This window comes from Lithobates pipiens, unplaced genomic scaffold, assembly GCF_037356315.1.
Source record: "Lithobates pipiens isolate NorthernLeopardFrog02 unplaced genomic scaffold, aLitPip1_a1.2 Scaffold_18, whole genome shotgun sequence".
In the NCBI taxonomy this organism is placed as follows: domain Eukaryota; kingdom Metazoa; phylum Chordata; class Amphibia; order Anura; family Ranidae; genus Lithobates; species Lithobates pipiens.
The window spans coordinates 154,680,796-154,707,639 of record NW_027507758.1 but is presented as its reverse complement, the minus strand read 5'-3'; positions in this window follow the sequence as shown (position 1 = coordinate 154,707,639).

The window sequence follows — 26,844 nt, the reverse complement described above, 5'->3', positions numbered from 1 at the left end:
ACAGTTGTCTGCTCCCCACATTGCTATTTTTTATGTATCACGTGATTTTATAATTTTAGTTCTGTTCATCGAAAACTTTTTTCAATAAACCATCATTGGTTGTATTTCACCATGCGAAGCGTTTTTTATTCCTTTTATGGTGAACTCTCACGAGACCTCTGGCACCAAGCTCGATCGCAGTTTATGGCACGGAAATCCCACTCACCTTTCCCATCTGGAGACCGTGAGGAACCCTGAGAGGAAAACATCATCGGGTCGGTGTATTGGGGTGAGTGGCTGGAGCCCCCCCATAAGCTCGCAAGACACACTACTATAAGATGGATGTGTCCAACCCATCCGGTAAGGGTACTTATTCTTTCTACTTGCTTATAATCCAATTCCAAGAGTTGCCGAGGTCTGAGAACGTAGCAGGATAACTCACCTTGAATGCCATCTGTGGGCTTGTAATTAAGCTTTGGACGTACCAGAGTGAATAATTTTGGGACTGTTCTCAAACATTTCATAAACTTTTGCACTCACTTGCTTGTATTGTCAGTTACGCACATAATTCACTCACTTTTTTCACCTATTCAAATAGGTGCCTTTAAGCGCAGCACTAATTGTATATATGTTATGTGAACTTGGTTTGTTTGTGTGCTAGCAGCTGGGCTGTGTTTTTCACAGAAATTCTATAGTTTTATCACCTCTTTTTTTCACTTTTTTGAATTTTGAAATAGCGCTGTGTTTTCTTTTCTTTTTGTTTTGCTTTTTTTTTACTGAGTCCGCTGGTGGCTGCATCCTCCACCCTCTCCTGCGGATCACAGCACTGGCTGGCTCTGTGTTCGGCGGCCGCTCTGTAAGATGGCCCGCCCCCCCCAGACCAGCTCGTGTGATAGTAGAGAGAATCAACGTTCTGCCTATCACACAAGCCAGTCTGGGGGGCGAGGCCATGTTACAGAGCGGCCGCCGAACACAGAGCCAGCCAGCGCTGTGATCCGCAGGAGGAGATGCTGCAGGTACAGCCAGCCCCGTGTGCCACAGTGCCTGGATAGGAGGATCGAGGTTGGGGCCGCAGTGCTCTCCTCCCCCACCACACTCTCCTGCCCCCCCCCCAGTGCTCTCCTCCACCACCACACTCTCCTGCCCCCCCAGTGCTCTCCTCCACCACCACACTCTCCTGCCCCCCCGTGCTCTCCTCCACCACCACACTCTCCTGCCCCCCCCGTGCTCTCCTCCACCACCACACTCTCCTGCCCCCCCCAGTGCTCTCCTCCACCACCACACTCTCCTGCTCCCCCATGCTCTCCTCCACCACCACACTCTCCTGCCCCTCCCCGTGCTCTCCTCCACCACCACACTCTCCTGCCCCCCCAGTGCTCTCCTCCACCACCACACTCTCCTGCCCCCCCCAGGGCTCTCCTCCACCACCACACTCTCCTGCCCCCCCCCAGTGTTCTCCTCCACCACCACACTCTCCTGCCCCCCCAGTGCTCTCCTCCACCACCACACTCTCCTGCCCCCCCGTGCTCTCCTCCACCACCACACTCTCCTGCCCCCCCAGTGCTCTCCTCCACCACCACACTCTCCTGCCCCTGTGCTCTCCTCCACCACCACACTTTCCTGCCCCCTCCCCCCACAGTTCTCTCCTCCCCTGTTCTTTCTGCCCCCCCTGCTCTCCCCATCCTTCTCTAGCCACCATCCCAGTGCTCTCCACTCCCCCCGTTCACCCCCCAGTGCTCTCCCCCTGTCCCCCCGTGCTTTCCCCCCTATTCTCCCCCTAGTGCTCTCCCCTCTGTCCCCCTAGTGCTTTCCCCCCCTGTTCTCCCCCCCCATAGCTCTCCACTCCCCCCAGTGATTCCCCCTTGTCCCCCCCAGTGCTCTCCTCCACCACACTCTCCTGCCCCCCCACAGTTTTCTCCTCCCCTGTTCTTGCTGCCCCCCCTGCTCTCCAGCTCTCCCCCTCCTTCTCTAGCCACCATCCCAGTACTCAGTGAGGCTGCATTTGATGGACACAGTGAGGCTGCATTTGAGAGGAGGTCAGTGAAAGCACCGCCAGGCCAGTCGGGGGTCACTGATGTAAGGGGGGAGTGAATACGATAATGTAAGGGGCACTCCTATAAAGGGTTTCCTCCTTATATTAGTAACCCACCCCCCTTACCTTAGTGCATTCTTTCTGCAGAAGGTGGTCCCCCCCACGTTCTGAGTTTCTGGGGTCCCCCTTGATGATTGATCACTTACCATTATTAACTGGAATTTGAATATATATATATATATATATATATATATATATATATATATATATATATATATATATATATAAAGCCCTATGTATTTCATATCTATATCTAATACTCTCTTCATCAAATGTGCTTTAAAATGTATGGTTTTCCCTTTCATGAACAAGAAAATAATGACGTTATGCTGTTGGGCTGGTATAATAATGCTGTGAGGTTGGTATGAAATTTTTTCCAGGGCTGGTTTTTGAAAGCATGGGCGTCCGCAAGGTTACTCAGGTGGCTGTGTACCATGCCCATATAGCCTAGAGAATGTACATCTTTTTTTTTTACATTGCAATACATCTGTTGTTACCATATTTTTATCTTGATGAAAACAGCCTATACAGTGACAGTATGAGATCAAAATATGGCCACAACAGATGTATTGCAATGTAAAAAGATGTACATTCTCTAGGCTATATGGGCATGGAACACAGCCGCCAGAGTAACTTCCAGTACAAAGTGAAGATAAATTATTTGTTATATAACACATATGTATTACCAGTGGAAAGATTTTCATGAGATTGTTGAAAAGGGGCGGAGCATGAGTGGCCTTAAAATGACGCCCCCCCCTTGGAAAATGTTCTGCGGACGCCCATGCTCCTACCTCCGCCTGCAGCTTTTCCCTGCATTGATCTCCATAATCTGTCAATCTGGGAAGTGTGATGGGGGGAAGGGGAAGAGCAGCGCAGGTGGGCGTGAAGTTGGGGCTTGGGGGGGCTTGATAAACATGTGTTTACCAAGCTCCCCCTGTAGTAGAGAGGGCACAGGCAGCGATCACTATAGATCGCTCCTAGACCTCCCACTGATGCTGACAGCTGATACATCATGGTTATTATATATCAGACTGTCATTTTATAAATGAATGAATGAGGAATCTCTATACAGATTCCTTATTCATTCAAGTAAAGTGCTGCAGAGACTTTCTCTGTCTCAAAAAAAGAGATGTGGGGGTCAGTTTAGACCTCTGATATCTCACCAAAGCAGACACAGGCACAGCCCGCTATTCCCTGAGGGGCGGCCGGATGGAAACAAACCGCCTGTCCAGTTCCATCGGATACCATCCTATCCAATCTGCTAGATGGATGGGGAATGGGATTCCCCATCCCTCTGTTTTTAGTGGACTGACTCGGTTGCAGATGGGTGTAAACAAACACATGTCCATGTACATCAGCCTCTCCATATCAATGGGCGGTCCGATTGGGCCTGCCAAAAAAACAGACAGGCAGATCTGATCGGTGTGCTTGTGTGAAAGGGGCCTAACACCTTGTTCACACAGGGAATACACAGCATGCCTTTACAGGGATGCACAGATGTTCCGTGCATCTCTGTGCAGGCAGCCCCATTGATGTCATTTGGGACGTAACACCTGCACCAACAGAGCCGTTTTACATCCATGTACTGTAGGTCCACATGCATGTCCCTGAGCTCACACTGTCTGCGTTCGGGGTCATGCACCCACACCCACACGAATGTCAGATTGGGAACAGCAGCTATGCCTGTGCAGCCGTTGCATCCCAAATGACATAATAGGGACTGCCTGTACGAGGATGCATGGAACACCTTTTTTGGTACGTTCGATTTTAACCATTTTGTAAAAAGGCGCCATGTAAAAATTACAAATATTTGTTATGTATTAACTCTATACAGGTAAAGCTTTTATATTTAGTTGGAATTTAGCAGGAATTTTATAAAATTTGCTATGTTTTTTATCTGCTAATAATGGTTTTAGTGTATTTTTAGCAAAAATATTGTTTTGATAAACATTTTATCAAAAACCACAGGACATAAAAAAAGTAGCACCTTCTTTTTATTCCAGATATCATCTACTTTTAGAAAATATACAGTTTTGAGGGTCTTTTACAAACTCTGAACGCTGTAAGCAAAAAATGAAAACGTCCAGATTTTTAGAGAAATTTTTGGGTACGCTCGATTTTCACCATTTTGCAAAAAGGCGCAATTTAAAATGTACAAATATTTGTTATTTCTTAACTCCATACAGGTTACGCTTTTATATTTAGTAGGGATTAAGCAGTAATTTTGTAAAATAAGCTGTTTTTATCTGCTAATAAAGGTTTTAGTGTATTTTTTGAAAATATAGTGGTTTGATAAACATTTGCGCAAATACCGTGGGTCTAAAAAAAATGAGTAGAACCTTCTTTTTATTCTACTAATCATGTGCTTTCAGAAGATATATGGTTTGGGGGTATTTTATAAACTCTGAAAGCTATAAGTGAAAAATAAAAAAGAAAGGAGAAATTGCAAAGATGGTCACAAAATGTGTGTACAAAATGGAGCACAGCGCCTGGCAGTGAAATGGTTAATCCTGATCACATGGAAAAGAATCTGCAATATTAGCTTAAAGTAACTTCAAGCAGAGACCCATTTTCTAAATCATCACTACTTACCCATCTGCCCTCCATTATAAATTCCTGAAGAAGCCGACAAGGCAAAACGCGTTTAATTTTGGCTTTCTCCTTGATTCAATTTCCCTCTACTAATGTTTTTTCTTGATATATATGTCATAGCTAATCAGTTACCAGAGGGGGCTATATCTTTTGTAGGGTGAGTATATAAGGCTTAGGAGTATGATGCTGTTTTAATGGTTTTTAATGTGATGTCTTATGTGACACGCTTTTAACAAATTCAATAAAAGTATAATTTTATTTTATATAGTGTATGACTAATTATTTCAAAGGGATGTTTTCAACCTTTTTTTATATGTGCAGATTTCTACCCCAGGGTGTGGTGCTGATCTTCAACTGAATACATTCTTATTTAGAAAATTGCTATATAACCTGTAATAATAAAGGAGATATTTATCCGGATGTGGATTTGATGACAAACCTTTCAAAAACGATTGTTAAAACATTCCAAGTGTAACTAATGCCAAAAAAATTCTACAAGCACATTGGTTTGCTTTAAAATCGTGCATCGCTTTATGTTTTCCTAGAGACTACCAAGTGGACATGTGCAATTTGTTTGGTTCACAGCAGTTCACGGCAGTGCACATGTCTACTACCAAGCTACCACCACACACTGGATATCAAAGGGCTGTGAACACAAATCAAGCTGCAGGAGGATATCTTGGGGATTTGAGCAGTCCGAGTAACTTGACTGGATTTCTTGTAACTCTGCAGAGTATAAAGAAGCATAAAAGTCTATAAAGAAGAATATAGAGCAATAACTACATTTACAGTATTTATAAAGAAGTCCAGACAATTATTAAAATCATCAATGTGATTTAAAAGAAATAAACACACATACACTCTATTCGTTTTTTTAAAAACAATAAAAAAGCAAAAAAATCTATCTTTTCATGTGACAACACTGAAGAAATTACACTTTGTTACAATGTAAATTAGTGAGTGTACAGCTTGTATAACAGTGTATATTTGCCGTCCTCTCAAAATAACTCAACACATAGCCTTTAATGTCTAAACCTCTGGCAACAAAAGTGAGTACACCCATAAGTTAAAATGTCCATATTGGGCCCAAAGTGTCAATATTTTGTGTGGCCACCATTATTTCCCAGTACTACCTTAACCTCCTTGGGCACGGAGTTAACCAAAGCCTCACAGGTTGCCACTGGAGTCCTCTTCCCCTTCTCCATGATGACATCATGGAGCTGGCAGATGTTAGAGACCTTGTGCTCTTTCACCTTCCATTTGAGGATGTCCCACAGATGCTCAATAGGGTTTAGGTCTGGAGAGGCAGTGTTTGGAGGTGTGTTTGGGGTCATTATCATGTTGGAATACTGCGCTGCTGCCCAGTCTCCAAAGGGAGGGGATCATGCTCTGTTTTAGTATGTCACATTACATGTTCCCTCAATGAACTGTAGCTCACCAATGCTGGCAGCACTCATGTAGCCCCAGACCATGACACTCCAAGCACCATGCTTGACTGTAGGCAAGATACACTTGTCGCCTCACCTGGTTGTCACCACGCACTTGACACCATCTGAACCAAATAAATTTATCTTGGTCTCATCAGACCACAGGACATGATTCCAGTAATGCGTGTCCTTTAGTCAGCTTGTCTTCAGCAAACTGTCTGTGGGATTTCTTGTGCATCATCTTTAGAACAGGCTTCCTTCTGGGACGACAGCCATGCAGACCAATTTGATGCAGTGTGCAGTGTATAGCTGAGCACTGACAGGCTGACCCACCCCTTCAACCTCTGCAGCAATGCTGGTAGCACTCATATGTCTATTTCCCAAAGACAACCTCTAGATATGATACTCAGCACGTGCACTCAACTTCTTTGGTCGACCATGGTGAGGTCTGTTCTGAGCTGAACCTGTCCTGGTAAACTGCTATATGGTCTGTACCACCATGCTACAGCTTAGTTTCAGGGTCTTGGCAATATTTTTATAGCCTAGGCCATCTTTATGTAGAGCAACAATTCATTTTTTCAGATCCTCAGAGAGTTCTTTGCCATGAGGTGCCATGTTGAACTTCCAGTGACCAGTATGAGAGAGTGAGAGTGATAACACCAAATCTAACACACCTGCTCCCCATTCACATCTGAGACCTTGTAACACTAATGAGTTACATGACACCGGGGAGGGAAAATGGCTAATTGGGCCCAATTTGGACATTTTCACTTAGAAGTGTACTCACTTCTGTATCCAACAGTTTTAGACATTAATGGCTGTGTGTTGAGTTATTATACAAGCTGTACACTCACTACTTTATATTGTAGCAAAGTGTAATTTCTTCAGTGTTGTCACATGAAAAGATATAATAAAATATTTACAAAATGTGAGGGGTGTACTCACTTTTGTGAGATACTGTATATGTAGTGTTGTGCCTATGTAGGTGAAAACAGTCATTAACTGGGGGGCGTGGCTAGCCAGCAGAGTGAATGGACGGTCACTGAAGCAGCTCCTCTCCGCCACAGGCCTTCAGGGACAAAAGCAACGACTAGGAGCCTTGTTTCTCAGATCCGACCGATCCACACGGAATAGGGGTACTTCAGCTTGACATCCCGCAAAAGAAAGAAGGGCATGCAGCCGGGAAACTTGCCCAATTACTTTTTGCTGCATCACCGATACACGGACCAAAATGGCGGCAGCAAGCAAGGAGAGTACACACATGGCTCTCACATGCAGCGCGGCTCTCGGAATGATCTCAGGCCGCAACTTTAACAAGCCAGGGAAGGGGAACTTTTCTTCACCACCATCTGTGTCATCCAGCCCAGCCAAAAGCAGGCAAAAGATGGATAGTCCTACAGCGGAAGGCCTGGAGGTAAGCCTGGATTCATCGCTGGATGATACCAGGGAATTGCAGGACTCAATTTCTGACTTTCCCACTACTAATATGGCAATAATGGATACCACTTTAACCACTTTCAGACCGGACCATTTTGCTGGTAAATGACCAGAGGTCTTTTTACACTTTGGCACTGCGCTGCTTCAACTGGTAATTGCGCGGTCATGCAATGTTGTACCCAAACAAAATTTGCGTCCTTTTCTTCCCACAAATAGAGCTTTCTTTTGATGGTATTTGATTGCCTCTGCGATTTTTATTTTTTGCGATATAAACGTAAAAAGACCGCAAATTTTGAAAAAAAATGATATTTTCTACTTTTTGTTATTAGAAAAATCCAATAAACTCAATTTTAGTCATACATTTAGGCCAAAATGTATTCAGCCACATGTCTTTGGTAAAAAAAAAGTCAATAATTGTATATTTATTGGTTTGCGCAAAAGTTGTCACATCTACAAACTAAGGTACGTTTTCTGGAATTTACGCAGCTTTTAGTTTACGACTGCCTATCTCATTTCTTGAGGTGCTAAAATGGCAGGGCAGTACAAAACCCCCCCAAATGACCCCATTTTGGAAAGTAGACCCCCTAAGGAAATTGATAAGAGGCATGTTGAGCCCATTGAATATTTTATTTTTTTGCCTCAAGCGATTGAATAATGACAAAAAAAAAATTTTTTTTTTTTTTTTACACAAAGTTGTCACTAAATGATATATTGCTCACACATGCTATGGGCGTATGTGAAATGACACCCCAAAATAAATTCTGCTGCTTCTCCTGAGTATGGGGATACCACATATGTGGGACTTTTTGGGAGCCTAGCCGCGTACGGGGCCCCGAAAACCAAGCACCGCCTTCAGGCTTTCTAAGGGCGTAAATTTTTGAGTTCACTTCTCACTACCTATTACAGTTTTGAAGGCCATAAAATGCCAAGATGGCACAAAACCCCCACAAATGACCCCATTTTAGAAAGTAGACACCCCAAGCTATTTGCTGAGAGGCATGTTGAGTTCATGGAATATTTTATATTTTGCCACAAGTTGCGGGAAAATTACAAACTTTTTTTTTTTTTTTTTTTTTTAACAAAGTTGTCACTAAATGATATATTGCTCATGCATGCCATGGGCATATGTGAAATGACACCCCAAAATAAATTCTGCTGCTTCTCCTGAGTACGGGGATACCACATATGTGGGACTTTTTGGGAGCCTAGCCGCGTACGGGGCCCCGAAAACCAAGCACCGCCTTCAGGCTTTCTAAGGGCGTAATTTTTTGATTTCACTCCTCACTACCTATTACAGTTTTAAAGGCCATAAAATGCCAAGATGGCACAAAACCCCCACAAATGACCCCATTTTAGAAAGTAGACACCCCAAGCTATTTGCTGAGAGGCATGTTGAGTCCATGGAATATTTTATATTTTGCCACAAGTTGCGGGAAAATTACAAACTTTTTTTTTTTTTTTTTTTTTTTTCACAAAGTTGTCACTAAATGATATATTGCTCACGCATGCCATGGGCATATGTGAAATGACACCCCAAAATAAATTCTGCTGCTTCTCCTGAGTATGGGGATACCACATATGTGGGACTTTTTGGGAGCCTAGCCGCGTACGGGGCCCCGAAAACCAAGCACCGCCTTCAGGCTTTCTAAGGGCGTTACAGTTTTGAAGGCCATAAAATGCCAAGATGGCACAAACCCCCCCCAAATGACCCCATTTTGGAAAGTAGACACCCCTAAATTTAGGGGTACACTAGTGAGACTAGGTAATAAATGGCGGGTGCCCTGAAACTATAAAAAAATAACTAACCAACCAGCGTCACCTGTAACAGTTATATGGTGATCACTGGTGAAAGGGTTAACTAGGGGGCAATCAGGGGGCTTTATGCGGTAGTATATGGGGGTCCCTGGCGCTATAAAAAGCTGCAGCGAACCTAAATACCTACCTGCCTAACTAGCGTCACCTGTGACACTAATACAGCGATCAGAAAAACGATCGCTTATTAGGCTGGGTTCACACTGGAGCGATGCGGGAACGCCACGAATGCGCGGCGGGTTCCCGCATCGCATGCCTCCCGGCGGCAGTTCACACTGCCCTATGCGAACTGCTGGGAGTGTCAGTGAAATGTTACTGACACCCCCAGATCAGTTCGCATATCGCAGTGCGATCTGCAAACTCGGATCGCATGGTGTGAACACCCATGCGATCCGATTCTGCTGCGGGCCAAAAAAAGGGTCCCGTGCGAATTTGCGGCGGGTGCGGCGGGTGCGGCGAATGGCTGAACTCGAATCGCACAGAGATCGGATGTGATTTGCACTGCAGTGCGGTGCGAATCACATCCGTTCTCATAAACCGCTGCAATGTGAACCCAGCCTTAGTGACACTGGCGACGGGGGGTGATCACGGGGTTAAACCTTTATTGGGGGGGTTAGGGGGGTACCTTAGAACTAAAGGGGGCTAACCCTAACTGCCCTAACAGTTATTATTCACAAATGACACCCGCCGGGTGATCAGGGGGTTAAACCTTTATTAGGTAATAAATGGCGGGTGCCCTGAAACTATAAAAAAATAACTAACCAACCAGCGTCACCTGTAACAGTTATATGGTGATCACTGGTGAAAGGGTTAACTAGGGGGCAATCAGGGGGCTTTATGCGGTAGTATATGGGGGTCCCTGGCGCTATAAAAAGCTGCGGCGAACCTAAATACCTACCTGCCTAACTAGCGTCACCTGTGACACTAATACGGCGATCAGAAAAATGATCGCTTATTAGGCTGGGTTCACACTGGAGCGATGCGGAAACGCCGCGAATCCGCGGCGGGTTCCCGCATCGCATGCCTCCCGGCGGCAGTTCACACTGCCCTATGCGAACTGCTGGGAGTGTCAGTGAAATGTTACTGACACCCCCAGATCAGTTCGCATATCGCAGTGCGATCTGCAAACTCGGATCGCATGGTGTGAACACCCATGCGATCCGATTCTGCTGCGGGCCAAAAAAAGGGTCCCGTGCGAATTTGCGGCGGGTGCGGCGGGTGTGGCGGGTGCGGCGGGTGCGGCGAATGGCTGAACTCGAATCGCACAGAGATCGGATGTGATTTGCACTGCAGTGCGGTGCGAATCACATTCGTTCTCATAAACCGCTGCAATGTGAACCCAGCCTTAGTGACACTGGCGACGGGGGGTGATCACGGGGTTAAACCTTTATTGGGGGGGTTAGGGGGGTACATTAGAACTAAAGGGGGCTAACTCTAACTGCCCTAACAGTTATTACAGTCACAAATGACACCAATGCAAAAAAAAAAAAAAAAAAAATGACATTGGTGTCACTGTGACTGGGGGGCAGGGGTAATTGGGGGGGTGATCGGGGGGTAAAGGGGGGGTGTGAGTGTGCCTGGCATGTTCTACTGTGTGTGTGAGTGTTGGTGCAACTTACTGATCCGCTCTCCTCCGTGTCGGAACGAAAAATACCGACACGGAGGAGAGAATACATCACTTCCTCTCCTGTGTTTACATTACAGGAGAGGAAGTGATGTCACCGGGGATTTCTATTCGTCGGGAGCGATCGCGAGGGGGTGGCCATGAATGAATGGCCGTCCCCTCGTCCGGGATCGCTCCCGTACGAATACCGACCGCCGCAGGCCCCGGGCGGGGGCCCGATCGGGCCCCCGACCCGCGGGAGGCAAGGGACGTACATGTATGTCCTTATGCCTGCCCGTGCCATTGTACCGACGTACATCGGCGTGCGGCGGTCGGCAACTGGTTAAAGAATATGTTAGTATCTTTAAGGTCCACTCTGCGCGCTGACATACTTGCACTGACCCAGCAATTCAAATAAGAAATATCCACAGTAAACAAGAGGGTCTCCCATGTGGCAGCAAAAATGGGCGAATTCGCCTCTACTTTTAATGATTTAGTGGTTGTCCACATTGGATAGAAACAACAAATTGCTGTAGATGAAACTTAAGTTGGCAAATTTAGAAGACAGATCCAGATGAAACATTAAAATCAGGGGGATCCCTGAGACAGTTAAGCCCCCTCACCTGAAAGAATACTTTGTCACTGTCATGAAAGCAGTCCTCCCTGATGTACCCCTGGAAGATCTTATCATAGATCGTATACACAGGCTACGAAGGCCCAAGCACATTGCATCACATCTGCCTAGAGACACTATTGTCAGAATCCACTTTTACAGCCCTGGTGATATGTGGGGACTTCAACCTTATCCCAGACTCACACCTTGATTCCACTTCTACCCCCATCAGAAAAACCCAAAATACCATACATCAAAGCCAAACCCAAAACACCATACATCAGCAAAACTTATCCGACGCCTGGAGATGCCTTCACGCAGGGGAAAAAAACTTCACTTTTTTTTTCTTAACCACACAGGTCATACTCACAAATTGATCTATTCCTAGTAGATCAATGGACCTTGTCCAGAACTGTAGCAGTATCCATAAATTCTATTACATGGTCAGATCACGCATCTGTAGTGCTGACAATCAGTGACTCATTTTCCTCGAACCCTGTTCCCATCTGGATCGCTAACCCACTTCTTTTACAGGAAAAACCTACTAAAACTATATTGGAACAACATTTAATGCAATATTTTAGTGATAATGTGAATTCTGTGGATGATAAGTTTATATTGTGGAATGCCCATAAGGTGTTCATGAGGGGTATCTTTATTAAACTCGGGCAAGGAGGAAGGGGCAGCACCGACAGCAAATACATTATCTCACAAACAAAATTCACAACTTAGAAATCAGTAATAAACAAAAACCCACACCTTCAATTTCTAAACAATTATCCCAACACCATTATGATCTGCTGCTATTAGGACATTTTGAAAATTTTGAAAAGTCTACTAGACCTCTAAATATGAACTATTATGTAAATGGTAACAGGGCGGGGGAAACTCCTAGCACAACACTTATGGGGCTGCAGGTACAAAACCAAGATACCATACATCCAACACCCAATCACTAAAGATAAACATCAACACTCACAAAAAATTGCAGACACATTTAGCCATTATTATGGATATCTGTACAACTTGGCAGATGATCCAAATACCATTCAACCAACCCCTGAGGCTATACAGGGCTTTCTGAAGAAAGTGTCTCTTCCCCAATTAACCCCTACACAACTACAGCACCTTAATTCTCCTTTCACAAACCAGGAAGTGTCTAATGCTATGGATACGCTACCACTAAACAAGTCCCCAGGTACTGATGGATACATAGGAGAATACTACAAAACATTCAAGTGCATCCTCACACCCCACCTAACCAATATTTTCAACGCTGCAGCTGCCTCTTCCTACTTCCCATCAGAAATGTTGAAAGCACTTGTAATCACCCTGCCCAAACCAAGGAAGGAGCCATCTCTTCCACAGAATTTCAGGCCAATATCATTACTTAATAACAACCTGAAACTATATGTCAAACTGATTGCACTAAGGCTGATAAACATACTTCCACAGCTAATACATATGGATCAATCTGGATTTACAAAAGGACGTCAAACCACTGACCCACTAGGCGCCTAATTAATATAATCCACTACGCAAATCTGAAGGGAACGCCTTCTCTGCTCCTAGCTTTGGATGCAGAGAGGGCGTTCGTTCGGATACGTTGGGAATATCTTGCAAGGGAATTGAAGAAGTTTGGATTCCAAGGCATCATATTTTCTGCAATTATGGCATTATATTCCAAGCCCTCTTCCCAGGTTTACACCTCGGGGGCACACACCATCAGTCTATTTGGTGACGATGTTATACTCGTGATCACAGATGAAGAGACCTCATTAGCCTCGATACATCAACCATGTTTAATGGTATATCTTACTACAAAGTAAAGGACACTAAGTCATACATCCTTGGCATCAATATACCTCCTAAAACTAGGCACAAAATGGAACAATTTTACATGTGGAACACCACCGGTATAAATTACTTGGGCATCACCTTAACACCTAAGACAAAGGAATTGTTCAAAGCAAATTACTCCATATTCTTAGATAAACTACACCCCAAACTCCAAGATTTAGAAAAAACAGAATTACCCTGGTCCGGGGAGACCTTTAAAATGGTACTGCTACCACAATTTCTATACCTATTTAGGACCATCCCTGTCGCAGTGCCTAACATCTTCTTTATTAGAACCCAATCTATGATCAACAGATATCTTTGGCAAGGAAAGAGGTGTGCATTCTCCAAACTAATCAATACTAGGAAGGCGGGAGGAATGGGCTTAGTAGACTACTACATTGCCTTAATATTGGCACAAATTAAAACACGGTTCCCCCAAAGCCCCAATACCAGATGGAAAGAATCTGAAAATATACAACTTAAAGGTGGCGATCTTTATCACTTTCTTCTTGCTAGAAAACAATACACCCCTAGATACACATCACTTTCTCACACCATCACAGCATAATTTTATGCCTGGAGAGCTTTGTTAACCACTTTCAGACCGGACCATTTTGCTGGCTTAAGACCAGAACACTTTTTGCGATTCGGCACTGCGCCGCTTTAACTGACAATTATGCGGTCGTGAGACTTGGCTCCCAAACAAAATGTATGTCCTTTTTTTCCCACAAATAGAGCTTTCTTTTGGTGGTATTTGATCACCCCTGCGATTTTTATTTTTTGCGTTATAAACAAAAATGTTGTTTTAATAAACATCCCCCAAAAATATATAAAAAAACATTGAGTTTAGGCCGATACGTATTCTTCTACATAGTTTTGTTTAAAAAAATCCCAATAAGCGACTATTGATTGGTTTGCGCAAAAGTTATAGTGTTTACAAAATAGGGGATAGTTTTATGGCATTTTTATTCATATTTTTTTTTACTAGTAATGGCACCAATCAGCAATTTTTATTGTGACTGCGACATTATGGCAGACACGTCTGACATTTTTGACACATTTTTGGGACCATTGCCATTTATACAGCAATCGGTGCTATACAAATGCACTGATTCCTGTGTAAATGACACTGGCAGTGAAGGGGTTAACCAGGGGTGGCAGTGTAGGGGTTAAGTGTTCCTAGGGGCGTGTTACTAACTGTGGGGGGCTGGGCTTTGTGTTAGTGAACACTGATCTCTGCTCCAATCACATGGAGCAGAGATCAGTGGCACTTGTTGCTAGGCAGAATGGGGAAATGCTGTTTACAATGGCATCTCCCCTGTCAGCCTCCCCATGAGACAAGTGCAGGTATCCCCGTGGCGATCGAGTCCGCGGGACCCTTGACCGGACTCACGGGGGTGGAATAGAAATGGACGTACTGTACCTGTACGCCAATATGACTGCCTGTGCCATTCTGCCGACGTACATCGGCGTGCGCCGGTCGGGAAGTGGTTAAACACTCCATCTCAGGACTCCATTGCCTCCACACTATCAATGTCTACCTATAGCTTGACAAACATCATACCTGACTTAAACGTCTCAAGCTGGGCAGAAAAAGGGATAGAAAAAATTGAAGATATGATGGTAGGTCCAACTCCAAAAACCTTCAGGTCCTTACAAATGGAATACAACCTAGCTAACTCAGAATATTACACATACCATAGAATTACAAATCTACTACGCTCCAACTTGAAAACAAATATTGAGATGCCATGGAGAGTACTCTAATGCCGTGTACACACAATCAGACTATCCGGCAGACTTGGAATCCGCCCGTGTGTGGGCTCCGGTCAGGAAAGGGGGTGGGGACGAGCGAGTGCCCCCCCTCCTGAGCCGTACTAGGCCGCATGCCCTCAACATGGGGGGTGCTTTGGGGAAGGGGGGGCCGTGCGCCCCCCCACCCCAAAGCACATTGTCCCCATGTTGATGAGGGGGTCTTGTCCCCCTCTTTGGTTCTTCTTGCCTCCGAATAACCGAAGAGGGGGACAAGACCCCTGAAGTTGGAAGAAGAGGTGGCGGAGACAGAAGACCGGGCCACTGCTAGTAAAAGAGCTAAAGGAAGAAAGCGGAGGCCCGGCAAGAAGAACCGAAGAGGGGGACAAGACCTCCGAAGATGGAAGAAGACCCCCGGGTAGCGACGAAGAAGAAAGCCAGGCTCCTCTGCTAGTAAAAGAGCTAGCAGAAGATAGCGGAGGAGTCCGGCGGGAAGACTCCCCAAGATGGAAGAAGACCCCCGGAGCTGTGCAATAATTTATTTTGAAATCTTGTGTTTTATTTACATTTTTTTCACCAGGTGAATGGGTAGGGGTACATTGTACCCCAATACTCATTCACATAGGGTGGGGGCCGGTATCTGGGGGCCCCCTTATTAAAGGGGGCTCCCGGATTCCGATAAGCTCCCTGCCCGCAAACCCCAGCAACCAATGGCCACGATCGTCGGGAAGAGGCCCTTGTCCTCATCAACATGGGGACAAGGTGCTTTGGGGTGGGGGTACCACGTGACGGGGCCAGCGACGTGTCAATCTCGCCCATGGAGGCAGCGACATTGACATCCTTCGCTAGTCCCGTCTACCTGGTGCCTCGTTCAAAATGAACGGACTTTCCTCCATGTGTGGGCAAGTCCGTTCATTTCAAAAGTACGGCGAGATCCAGAAAAAGTTTGATTGTGTGCTGGCAGGTCCATTCATTCGGAAAGTCCGGCAGACCTTCCGGCGCTTTGTCCGCCAGACTAAGTCCGCTGGATAGTCTGATCGTGTGTACGCAGCATAATACTACACAAACCCTACCACCAAGATTAAAGGTATATCGTTGTTCTATAATATACTGAAAAATAAGGATATACCCTTGAAAACAACTCATATGATTGCCTGGTAGAAGGACTTAGCTACCTCTTACTCCCTGGAACAATGGCGAAAGGCACGTCACATCACATACGCTGTGACAAAGAGTGTAAACGTATGGGAATTATCACAGAAAATCCTCTTCAGATGGTATCTGACACCCCATAGAATAGAATTCTCACCACAAAGTTCCAATACCTGCTAGAGGAACTGTGATGCTGTGGGAACATTGTACCATATACTCTTGCCTTGCCCTACTATAATCCCCTTTTGGAAAGGAATATATGGAGTAATTTCACAAGTATTGAATATTAAAGTACCCATGCTGCTAGGAAATGCAATTTTATCCTTATGCCGCGTACACGCGGTCGAATTGTATGAAGTACTTAGTCCGTTGAAACACATTTCAACGGACAATCCGCTCGTGTGTGGGCTTCAGCTGACTTTTTCAGCGTGCAGTCCGGAGTACTAAGAATTTTGGTTTGCACAACAATCTTTCCGTCGTACTTTGGTTTCAGCGGACAATACGGTCGTCAGTATGCTAGTCCGATGGACTAAGAATGGCGCATGCCCAGAAAGGATTTACAGGGCGGAAGCGCTCTGTCTTGTAAAACTAGTGTTCGTATTGAAGCTAGCATATTTGTCATGCTATTAATTTTGTGTTTTTTTAACCACTTAAGGACCGCCGTATTGCCATTGTACGTCATCACAATGGCACAGGCAGGCACAAGCACGTACATGTACGTGCCTGCCTTCCAGCGGGTGGGGGGTCCGATCGGACCCCCTCCCACTGGATACGGAGGTCCGGTTCGCTCCAGGAGCGATCCGTGATGAGGGGATGGCCGTTGGTTTCTGGCCACCCCCTCTGGATCGCTCCTGGCCAATGAGAAGCTTCCTCCCACTGTGTATTGTTTACACAGGAAGGAGGAAGTGATGTCATTCTCCTCGGGGCGGTCTTTTTGACCGGACTACGAGGAGAAGACTAAAAGTAAGTGTGCACCAACACTACACTGACATGTAGGTACACACAGGCACACAAACCCCCCCCCCCGATCGCCCCCCGATCCCCCCCCCCCAGTCACAGTGTCACTGATTGCATTGATCATTTCTTTACTGATCACTGCATTCAGTGTCAGTTGTAACAGTTAAAACTGTCAGGGCAGTTAGTGTTAGGTCCAGGGTAGCCCCCTATCACCCCCCAATAAAGATTTAACCCCCGATTGCCCCTAGAGTTAACCCTTTCACCCCCTTTTGCCAGTGTCACTAAGCGATCATTTTTCTGATTGCTGCATTAGTGTCGCTACTGTCGCTAGGTAGCTAGTTATTTTTTTAGGTTCACCGCCAGGTTTTTATATCGCTAGGTACCCCGATATACTACCCAATAATGGTTTTAACCCCCTGATTGCCCCTAGTTAACCCTTTCACCCCCCTTTTGCCAGTGTCACTAAGCGATCATTTTTCTGATCGCTGCATTAGTGTCGCTACTGTCGCTAGATAGCTAGTTATTTTTTTAGGTTCACCGCCTGGTTTTTATAGCGCTAGGTACCCCGATATACTACCCAATAATGGTTTTAACCCCCTGATTGCCCCTAGTTAACCCTTTCACCCCCCTTTTGCCAGTGTCACTAAGCAATCATTTTTCTGATCGCTGCATTAGTGTCGCTAGTGTCGCTAGGTAGCTAGTTATTTTTTTAGGTTCACCGCCAGGTTTTTATAGCGCTAGGTACCCCGATATACTACCCAATAATGGTTTTAACCCCCTGATTGCCCCTAGTTAACCCTTTCACCCCTTTTGCCAGTGTCACTAAGCGATCATTTTTCTGATCGCTGCATTAGTGTGGCTAGTGTCGCTAGGTAGCTAGTTATTTTTTTAGGTTCACCGCTAGGTTTTTATAGCGCTAGGTACCCCGATATACTACCCAATAATGGTTTTAACCCCCTGATTGCCCCTAGTTAACCCTTTCACCCCCTTTTGCCAGTGTCACTAAGCGGTCATTTTTCTGATCGCTGCATTAGTGTCGCTAGTGTCGCTAGGTAGCTAGTTATTTTTTTAGGTTCACCGCCAGGTTTTTATAGCACTAGGTACCCCAATATACTACCCAATAACGGTTTTAACCCCCTGATTGCCCCTAGTTAACCCTTTCACCCCCTTTTGCCAGTTTCACTAAGTGATAATTTTTCTGATCGATGCATTAGTACCACTAGTGCCGCTAGGTAGCTAGTTATTTTTTTAGGTTCACTGCCAGGTTTTTATAGCGCTAGGTACCCCCATATACTACCCAATAATGGTTTTAATTCCCTGATTGCCCCTAGTTAACCCTTTCACCAGCGATCACCGTATAAGTGTCACTGGTGACGCTGGTTAGCCAGTTAGTTATTTAGGTTCCCCGTCAGGTTTTTATATAGCGCCAGGGACCCCCATATAGTACCTAATAAAAATGTGAACCCCTTGATTGCCCCTAGTTAACCCTTTCACCAGTGATCACCGTATAAGTGTTACGGGTGACTCTGGTTAGTTAGTTTGCTTTTTATAGCATCAGGGCACCCATCATTTATTACCCAATAAAGGTTTAACCCCCTGATCACCCGGCGGGTGATATCAATTAGGTTTTAGGGTCAGGGTCTGAGTCGCCCCAGGCAGCGCTAGGCTAGTGCCAGTACCGCTAACACCCACGCGCAAAGCATACACCTCCCGTAGTGGTATAGAATCTGAACAGATCAATATCTGATCTGATCAGATCTATACTAGCGTCCCCAGCAGTTTAGGGTTCCAAAAAAACGCATTGTTAGCGGGATCAGCCCAGATACCTTCTAGCACCTGCGTTTTGCCCCTCCGCCCAGTTCACCCAAGTGCAGTATCGATCGATCGCTGTCACTTACAAAACACTAAACACATAACTTCAGTGTTCGCAGAGTCAGGCCTGATCCCTGTGTTCGCTAACAGTTTTATGGCCTTTCGAAACTGTGATAGGTAGTGAGGAGTGAAATCAAAAATTTGCACCCTTAGAAACCCTGAAGGCAGTGATTGGTTTTCGGGGTGCCGTACGCAGCTAGACTCCCAAAAAGTCCCACATATGTGGTATCCCCGTACTCAGGAGAAGAAGCAGAATATATTTTGGGGTGAAATTCCACATATAACTATGGCATGTGTGAGCAATATATCATTTAGTGACAACTTTTTGTAAACTTTTTTTTTTTTTTGCGTCATTATTCAATCACTTGGGACAAACAAAAAATATTCAATGGGCTCAACATGCCCCTCAGAAATTTCCTTAGGGTGTCTACTTTCCAAAATGGGGTCATTTGGGGGGGGGGTTTGTGTTATTTTGCCATTTTATGGCCTTTCGAAACTGTGATAGGTAGTGAGGAGTGAAATCAAAAATTTGCACCCTTAGAAATCCTGAAAGCAGTGATTGGATTTTGGGGTGCCGTACGCGACTAGACTCCCAAAAAGTCCCACATATGTGGTATCCCCATACTCAAGAGAAGCAGCATAATATATTTTGGGGTGCAATTCTACATATAACTATGGCATGTGTGAGCAATATATCATTTAGTGACAACTTTTTGTAAACTTTTTTTTTTTTTGTGTCATTATTCAATCAAAAAAAAAAATATTCAGTGGGCTCAACATGCCCCTCAGCAATTTCCTTGGGGTGTCTACTTTCCAAAATGGGGTCATTTGGGGGGGGGGGTTTGTACTGCCCTACCATTTTAGCACCTCAAGAATTTAGATAGGCAGTCATAAATTAAAAGCTATGTAAATTCCAGAAAATGTAGTCTAGTTTGTAGACGCTATAACTTTTGCGCAAACCAATAAATATACGCTTATTGACATTTTTTTTACTAAAGACATGTGGCTGAATAAATTTTGCCCTAAATGTATGACTAAAATTGAGTTTATTCGATTTTTCTTATAACAAAAAGTAGAAAATATATTTTTTCTCAAAATTTTCTGGCTTTTTCCATTTATATCGCAAAAAATAAAAATCGCAGAGGCAATCAAATACCATCAAAAGAAAGCTCTATTTGTGGGAAGAAAAGGACACAAATTTCGTTTGGGTACAACATTGCATGACCGCGCAATTACCAGTTAAAACAGTGCAGTGCAAAATTGTAAAAAGACCTCTGGTCCTTAGGCTGAAAATTGGTCCGGGCTAAAGTGGTTAAAGAATCTGGACATATACTTGGACGATTCAGTTAGATATATAGCACTCGTATGTGAACTCGATAATATCAAATATGCATTGGTTAATGTGTACCTCCCCAACACAAAGCAACTAGCTTTTTGAAAAAGATTTGGAAGAAAGTCTCCACAAAGAGACAAGGAACTGTAATCATGTGTGAAGACTTTAATGTAATCCCTGGCAAAGATATGGACCAGTCCAGTGATACTAGGCATCAACAGCGTAGAGCCACTCTGAACCAATTCATCTCCTCCTCAGGTCTATACGTGTGGAGATGTCAACACTCATCAGAAAAAGACTTTACGTTCTTCTCCAGTGTTCATCACACTTACTCCCATATAGACTTGTTTCTAGTAGACATAGAAGTTGTTTTGCAACAGGTTGGGAAGTCAGAAATACATTGTATTACCTGGTCAGACCACGCACCAATTTCTATTAGTGATCATCGTACTGAAACCAGGGCAAACAGATGGCGTAACAACATCTATACTCTATCTCAACCTAACAACTCAGACCAAATAAAAAAAGCACTTAAAGAATTATTCGCCATTAACGCTCCCTCAGTCGATGATCCCTTTATACTATGGAACACCCACAAAGTCTACATTAGGGGACTACTTATACAGATGAGCGCAAAATTTAGGTGGCAACGGTCGGAGTGGCCTAACGAATTACTAGCCAAAATCAGCCAATTAGAAAATCTTAACAAGCACAAAACAACGCAAGAAATCCAGGACTCACTGTTAATTACTAGACAGGAACTGCGAACCCATCTGGTGGCCCAACATGACCACCAGATGCGTTCCTTAAAGGCTCAATCCTACCGATATGGGGACAAGGCAGGGAAACTACTAGCTAACCAACTGAAAGAAAAAATAGTCAAAAGAAAAAATACCTTACCTTATAAAATCCAAATCCAAATTAAAAGTTATATCACACTTTTTAACTTTGGTGAACCTGCCTACACTATCTCAAACTGACTTAGACCATCTAAACCAACCTTTTACAAAACAGGACACAGAAAAATTAATCAAAAGCCTCCCCCAGATCAAATCTCCAGGACCTGATGGATATTTATCTGAATGTTATCAACTGCTTAGCCCCATCTTGTGATTGTACTTACATTGAGTCTTTGAGGTGGCAATGGCCACTGCAAATTTTCCTCTGGAAATGCTTGCAGCCACAATAATTACTCTTCCCAAGCAGGGCAAAGAGGCTAAATTACCACAAAACTTTAGGCCAATCTCATTACTGAGCATAGATATGAAATTATACGTTAGGATGCTAGCACACAGAATAACAAACTTGATGCCAAAACTGATAAATTATGACCAAGTAGGCTTTGTATTCGGTCGCTAGACTACAGACACCACCAGAACAATGCTAAACCTCCTACACTTGGTTGAAAAAAAAGAGAGCCTTCTCTGCTTCTCACGTTGGATGCAGAGAAGGCTTTCGATAGAGTACACTGGGGGTATTTTGGAAACGTTTTGGAGAAATTTAGAATGTCCGGCCCAATACAGAATGCAATATTAGCATTATACTCCTCTCCTTCAGCATTTTTTTTTCACGGAAGGAATGTTTTCCAAAACATTCCAAATCACAAATGGGACCAGGCAGGGGTGTCTCCTGTCCCCTCTAATTTTTGCATTAATAATGGAACCCCTAACAGAGAAAATAAGGTCAGACCCGAGCATTCAGGGCATTATAGCTCACAAACACCAACATAAAATATCACTGTTTGCTGACAACCTTATTATTTCTTTATCAAACCCGGCCATGTCACTACCTGCTGCCTATGATGTATTACAACTGTTCAGCAACGGTCCTATTATAAGATTAATGCCACCAAATCAAACACAAAAAGTTGGAGTCCGAATCATACCTTTGTCATAAGAGCAATATTGAATATGTGGTCCTATGCAATTCATTTTTATAATTGTTCAATAAAAATGATTAAATCAAAACACAGTCATTAACTGAAACAAAAACAACTCTTTAGGAGACTTAAAACTGAGAGAGGAACAGGTAAACTGTGCTACTAAGGTGAGGTTGTGGATGACAGCTTCATGTCACAGGTCATACACCATGCAAACCTGACACAGCAACAAAACACAAGGTAGTTATACTGCAAGGTCTCTCCCAGGCAAAGATTTTAAGGCAGACTGGGGTTTCAAGATGTGCTGTTTAAGCTCTTTTGAAGAAGCACAAGGAAACGGGCAACATTGAGGACTGTAGATGCAGTGGTCAGACAAGGAAACTTAATGCACCAGATGTCCAGCAGTGCCATCAGCACAGAACTGTTGGAAACGAATGGTACACTCATCTACTGTCCGGAGAAGTCTGGTCAGAAGTGGTCTTCATGGAAGAATTGCGGCCAAAAAGCCATGCCTCTGACGTGGAACAAAGGCTAAAAGAACCTATGCATGAAAATATAGGAACTGGGGTGCAGAAAAATGACAGCAGGTGCTCTGGACTGATTTATCAATATTTGAACTATTTAGCTGTAGCAGGAGGCAGTTTGTTTGCCAAAAGGTTGGAGAGTGGTACAATAATGAGTGTCTATGGGCAACAGCGAAGCATGGTAGAGGTTCCTTGAAAGTGAGGCTGCATTTTTTTTGCAAATGAAATTGGATATTTGATCAGGATCAATGATGTCCTGAATGCTGAGAAATACAGGCAGATATTTATACACCATGCCATACCATCAGGAAGGTGTGTGAATGGGCCTAAATGTATTCTGCAGCAGGACAAAAACCCCAAACATACAGCCAATACCATTAAGATCTTCAGCGTAAAGAACAAGTTGTCCTGCATGTGATGGTTTGGCCCCCACAGAGCACTGATCGCAACATCATCGAGTCTGCCTGGGATTACATGAAGAGTCAAAAAGATTTAGGCAGCCTACATCCGTAGAAGATCTGTGTTTTTTTCTCCAAGATGTTTGGACCAATCTACCTACTGGGATCCTTCAAAAACTGCTGAAAAGAGAGCATCCCACTTCCACCTCTTGCCAAATGGGAAATAGACTTGGGTCACCATTTTACACCATCTCAATGGATGACTGCCCTCAAATCCATACATAAAGCAACACGCTATTAGAACTAATGCAAAAAATAATGCAACGTAGATACTAAACCCCCTCGCTTATATCAAAATTTGGAGGCTCTAACCCCCATTCATGCTGGAGGAAGTGTGGCCAATTAGGGACAATGCTCCAAATTTTTTGGGACTGTCCTACCATATTAGCCTACTGGAAAAATGTCTTTGAGCTAATTTCTAAAATAATAAGTACCCCCCTACAACCTTCCCCAGAATTGGCCTTATTCAATCTAGAAATTACTAATATTCCCCCTACATATCTTAAAATAACAACTCACTTACTTTTGGCAGCTAGACTGTCGATCACTAGAAAATGGAAATCGGAAACCCCGCCCTCTTTAAACGATGTTATACTTTTGACTCAGACTCATCACTCCTACGAACTTATGATTACAAACTCATGCGATCACTACCATAGAGAACAACAGGTATGGGCACCTTGGATCAAATGGTATAAAAACTTCACTCAAACAATGTAATAATATATAAAGGCACTAATCCTAATAACAATGTGATGGGGTCGGACCCCTCCGGACACAGAAAGCTCCCGTTAAGGGGTGTCGGAGGAGGCGGTCACTGTCACTAAGATGGATTATTGCAATTGTTTACTGACTACCTGATACTTGTATATCAAGATATGCCTACCGTTGCTTATGATATGTCGGGCTGAGGTGTTCCTCTCCTTTCCTACCTTAATATGCAAGCTGTGTACTGTGTCTGTTTATTTTTGTTTATTTCTGTTTATTTTTTGTATTGCTTTACTGTTGAAAATCAATAAAAAAGATTTGACGCAAAAAAAAAAAAGAAAGAAACTATGCCTCTCTCAGAAAATCTGATACATCTGTACAATTTCTCCTATTTTTTTCTTTTTGATACACAATTCACTATTGTTGATGCTGGCTGCTGATCCTTATTGTTTTTTAGATTCACTAGTAGCGCAACTTTTTTCTACATATAATAAATTTACTAACTAAGAGAGCATCCCCACAGGGTGGCAAAAATGTAAAGGGAACACATAGGATGCATTAAGGTGAAAAAACATGAGGGTTTACAACCCCTTTAACAGTAACAGCCAGTGATTAAGCCTGCAGTAATGACAAATTAAGACTGCAGTAATGGCAGTCTGTATTAAATCCCCAGGACAGATCTGGGGAAACTTATAAGGTTTGTCCCTCAAACAATCTTATTAACAAATGTTCAAGCACCAGATTGCTGTTCTTTCATAGTGGCAGACAGAAGCACAGTCAATAGGAAATTGGAATACTGAAGCATGGATGAGCAGAAAGCCATAAAAAGAAATTGCAAACTCATTACCATGCATGCAAATAACCACAATTCTATATTACCTTCTGCAATTACTCTGTTGGAATCAGGTCTGTTAATCAACTTTTCTGACTAAAGCGTACTTTAATTTGCACGTATACTGCCTGTCTATATTCTGCTAAAAAAACATTCAGTCTGTATGCAGACTCCTTTTCTGAAGTCACAGGGACACTACAAACCACCGTGATGAATCGAATATTCCGGCACCAAGCTGCAATGTTGTATAAGCCATAGCCATATAGAGCTCAACAATAAAAAATAAATGCACATCTTTTTGCAGGGAAAAAAAAAAATGTGCCTTTATTATTTTTTATTAGGCATCTGGAAAGCATTGTGCCCATGATCAGCAGATCACGGGTGCAATGCAGGGTTCCTGCAGGCTGTCAGGGTAAGCTGTCTACTCATACATCGTACGGGCAGACGCTCACACAATAACTGGAACCATCAATGAACTACCTAGAGCACTCATCAGCTTAGTTAATTTAAAACTACAAGTCATTGGCTGCAAAGGCTGTCGGTACTTTAATATGAATAATGTGACTGGGTGGGCAGAGCCCGCATGGCTGCATTTTAAAAAAAATTGTGACAGTGGATTTGGTGGGAAGATCCCCGATCCACCACCTCGAGTGACAGCGAGAGGTTGCAGCTGTGGCACCATGTTACATGTTCATCCCTAAAAATGGGTGGAGCATGTTCCAAGTTCCCAAAGGTGAACTTATTTAAGCATCTGTGAGCCCTGGCAAATTCATGACAGCAATAGAATATCAAAATCAGTAAATGTATTAGAAATATAATCAAAGTATATAACTACACATAACTGTACAGTATGTGGCACTCTTTTTGCCACTTATATTTTTAAAACTGCTGAGCACTGAAGTTTCATTGCAATGGAAATAATAACTTGTTTGCATCACAGAAAGTTTAAGAGAACCCAAGCAGGTTGTGGTCTAACTTGGGAGACAAAACTAATTTAGACAGTAAAACTGTAGCAATAAGTCCTTCTACCTGCTATATTGACAAGGAGTCCAGCGTGTTCTGGATGGTGTAGTCAATCATATCCTTCTTCAATGTAACTCTTTTTTTAAACGCACAATTATAATTAAGGTTTGCTACAGTGCGATTAGTATGCCATTACTTTCTGTGTTGATGGGTTTTTGTTTGCTGCAATAGGTTATGAAAAAAAAAAAACTTTTGAAGGATACCAAATGCAGGTCAAAAGAAGCTTGGCTGCAGGTCAAATGCACCCGACAATGAACTCTGAATGATTTCAGAAATGTCTCAAACTGATAATATAATGACATTATGACACAATAAAAGCCTAAAGCCAGTGGACACAGGCTCTAAGGCCAGGTTTTCCAAATCTGACATCGCTTTATAAGGATTTTTTTAAATTAGTTGTCATGGCCAGGAAAATTCAAAACACCAAGATAATACTTTACCAATGAATGACATTTCTAGGATAGGTACCTGAATGCAAACAAAGAGTGGGGGATCCCAGGTGACATCACTGACTAAATATGGTCATGACTATGGCCTATATTGGCCAGTGATGCTAACCATGACTCATTCCCATTTTGTTTACACTCAGCTATTGAACCAGGTCATGTCATTTGCAATGAGAGTCCACAGTTGCATATAATCAAAGTGGTTGAAATCAATAATTAACTAAAAAATATAAAAAGTGCAATAAGTGTGAATCACCTCACAAAGTGCAAATTGTGCGATTCAATAAATGCAACTAAAGTAATTGCTGCGATAATAAATGTGCTCACATAATATATACATGCCAAAAAAGAAAAAAATGTAAAATCCAAGGACATTAAAAAATGTGCAAAAAACAATTTTAAAAAACAAAACAGATATGTAAATAATAAATGCTCATTAATTCCAGTTCATGCAAATGCTTCGTGAACAATAAACAAAGTCCATGCATAAAGGTGACTTCCACAGTGTGTA